Source organism: Raphanus sativus, unplaced genomic scaffold, assembly GCF_000801105.2.
Source record: "Raphanus sativus cultivar WK10039 unplaced genomic scaffold, ASM80110v3 Scaffold3616, whole genome shotgun sequence".
NCBI lineage: Eukaryota > Viridiplantae > Streptophyta > Magnoliopsida > Brassicales > Brassicaceae > Raphanus > Raphanus sativus.
Window position 1 is genome coordinate 1 of NW_026618922.1, and position 3631 is coordinate 3631.

Genomic DNA, 3631 nt, shown 5'->3' on the forward strand with positions numbered 1-3631 from the left:
ATTTTACCAATCTTTATATATATTTACGATTTCAATAATAAAATAATAATCTAAATATATATAGAAGAAGATATAAGTACCTGTGAAAGGTAGAAATAATCTATTCAATGAAAAACAAATATACCGTAAAATTATTATGTTTTAAAAATTGATAAACACACCTTATGTATAATAATATATACCAGTATAAAATTGAAAACAAAATATTTATATAAAATAAATGAAAATAAATATCTGCGTGGGTCAAGATCTAGTAATCTAATATTATTGGGCATATGAAAGGCCAATATGTCGCCCAGATTGGGGGAACATTCACATGGTTCATGAGCTGTGTTTTGCTCATCTCTCTGAGTTTATTCATGCTCCACCAATGTACAATTTTTTTTTTCTTTTCTTCCCAAATACGACTAGAAAGTAAATTAGTATATTAATATCTCAAAACATTATGTTGATATTAAGTGATTCAATTAGTAAACCGAAACCCATATATATATTAACATCAATGATGTAAGTGTGTTATCACCCAATCCAAATCTGATCTTTATTGCATTTTATAAGCTGTAAACAAAAATACTTAACATTCATAACTCTCATTCCTTTTTTCTTCTAATGGGAACGTTTCTGCTTGAGTTTGAACTACCAATGCTAGAATATATATCGCAAATCTCTGTAACTAAAACTCTAAGAGAAACTATATATATATATATGAAGATTACTAATATGTATGATAGAGTGTACATGGAGATATATTTGCCTATGCACTAAAATCCCAAACAATCACAATCCCTTTTGCCGCCACAACAATAACTAATTAAACAATCAACTGAATAAGACCACTGAAGCAAAATAACTAGGATTAATCCCCCTAGTAAATCCTATATGTATATGTATTAATTACATGACTTAACACCAATAAATATACTCTTTCATCACACATAAATAATAAAATAACCATTACTAAAATTAATCAGTAGTCCCATAAGATCCCCCTCAGGTCACATAGATCTTCATAAGACTTGCTACAATTCACCATTCCCGTCATACTCATCTCTTGCTTCATTACCGGACCCGAAGATACCTCTGTGGTCGTGGTTCACATCTGAGCTTAGACAAGTTTCTTGAGATACACTAACAAGCGATTGCTCCATCTTGATCATCTCCTTATGGTTGTTGTATGTAGAACCGGAACCAGAAGCAGAACCATAACCCTGGTTGTTAAAGATTGATTGGTAATTAGAGTTAAAGTGATGGGGTTGGATTGGTGATGAGATGTCGTAGGTTGGAGGGTTGATGGGTTTGAAGTTGTGTTGGTCGTGTTGATCCGTGAAACTCGGATCCATGAGAGGAGGAAGAGATGAGAAGGCTAGGAGATGGTCAATGTTCTCTAGAGAATCCATTCTTGTGAGATTCTCAATGGGTATTCTCGTCGTTTGTTGGGTTGTAGTGGAAGGATTGTTCTTGTGAAAAACCCTACACACAACCCACTCGTCCTGTAATCAAGATAACAAACAAACAAAAATATTGGTTTTGGTTTACCAAAAAAAAATATTGGTTTTGATTTTGAGTACTAATAATTAGACTAGATTTTCCTCCTTTATTTCAAAAACCAAATTTGAGAATGTGATTATTAGTTATATATAAACTTACCCTTGCGGATTTGGGAAGTTTGTGATAAGAATATTTGCCTTCAAGACGATATTCATGTATGACCCAATTAGTCTTTTCACCTCGTGGAGCTCTTCCTCTATAAAACACAAGTGTTTTCTTCATCCCAACGAGACAACCTTTGCCTTTGAAGATCTCTTTATCTTTCCCGGTTGCTTTCCAATAACCGGACTCGGTCGCACGGTTCGTCCTCATCCCGGTCGGATACTTCCTGTCCCTTTGACAGAAGAAGTAAAACTCTTTCTCCCCCATCTTTGCCCTCTCTATACCCACAAAAAGTCAAGAATTAGAATCTTAATCAAGTAAGTCTTTCATTTTTGTTTTAAAACGGTCAAAGAAGATTGAAATCTTTTTATAAAATTGGATAAATACAAGCTATAGCCTCGTGTTGAAATATGATTCAAGAATTGGTATCAAGACGCTAGTCTTTTTGTGTTTATGTGTGAACACTCTTGAAATGGTCAAAGAAGAATTGAAATTTGTGTGTTGGTAATTGAAAATTTTCTTGAATGCTATACTTACTCGGCAAATCCCAGGGCTCGCACTTGTTGAGATCTGCTTCTCCCATGGCCACAGCCATGAATCGGCTATCTAAAACTTTTTCTTTGAGGTAGAATGTTATGATCTCTTCATCTGTTGGATGAAACCTGAATCCAGGTGGTAAATCCACAAGCTCTGCACCTTCATGATTCAACACCACGCCTTCTTCAACAACCGCCATGACTATAAAACAGTGTAATATGTGTGCATCTGTCTCTTTTTTTTTTTTTTTTTTAAGTTTCAAGATTGAAGAAAAGAAGAAAAATAGGAAGAACTCAGAAATTTTCTTGAAAGAGAAAAAGAGATTGATGCTTATTTAGAGAGAAAGAGAGACACAAGAAGGAGATGAAGAAAGAAAAATGATTTGAGAAAGCTACCTGGAGAATCTTTTGGGCAGTTAAAGGTAGAAAAATAAAAGTATTGAAAGAGTGGAAAATGGCTTTATATAAGAGGAAATACTGGAGATTTGTAATTAAATAAAGTTAAATATTATTGTTTTGTTTCTTCTTCTTTTTTTTTCCTTCTTTTTGGTGATTTTGAAAGATACGTAGGCTCCAAGCAACTTCCTGAATTGTTGAACAAGCTTCATATAGACAACAATTCGGTTTACTAATTGACATTTTATAAAATTTATAGTTATTAATCCAGGTCATTATTTATTGCCCAGATCAGTCGTTGATAATCTATACTAATAAAGTAGGCTTTTTTATCTCTTTGGGGAAAAATGCCATGTGGCATTTTCTTTTTAATAATTAAAATATTTTCTCAACTTAAATTTAATGAATTTTGGTATTAATTGTGAAATAAATAGGAGAGGGGAGGTTAAACTTTTCTTTTTAATAATTAAAATATTTTTTCAACTTAAATTTAATGAATTTTGGTATTAATTGTCAAATAAATGGGGCGAGTGGAGGTTAAACTTTTCTTTATACATTTAAGCATTTATAAGAGTGTTTTGAATCTGACTTAGATCCGTAATTGAACTGATAAATCTGTGATCCAATAGAAATTGAGTTTGGGTTTTATTGCAGCACTGGTTGAACCAATAGATAATTTTTATTTTTACTATTTTTAGTTTAAGTTACATTTTGAAATTATTGTTTATATTCTAAATTTCTAATTAAAATTTTGAAATTTCAGTTTTATTATCGTCTTCCTCTTCTTCTATATTACAATTTATGTTTGCAAAAAAAGTGAGTCATGATTGTGCTTGAGCTGCACGTCCGTAAAACAGACTGAAGTACGATGAGACTTATTATTCTCCTATACTACAATTTACTTTGACAAGAAAGGTGAGTAAATAGTTTTTTTTATTTAATTTAATACAAATCATTGCATTTTTAATTTACAGATCAAAAAAAAAAATCATATGATCATATGAATTACAAAATAGAGTTTGGATTGTTGAAGAAGAAAAACATGGCGA

General features: G+C 31.8%; 1 pseudogene; it reads right to left on the reverse strand.

The window, feature by feature from the left end:
- Positions 1-808: 808 nt before the first annotated feature.
- On the reverse strand, positions 809-2649 carry LOC130506748 (NAC domain-containing protein 87-like; annotated as a pseudogene).
- Positions 2650-3631: the final 982 nt, after the last annotated feature.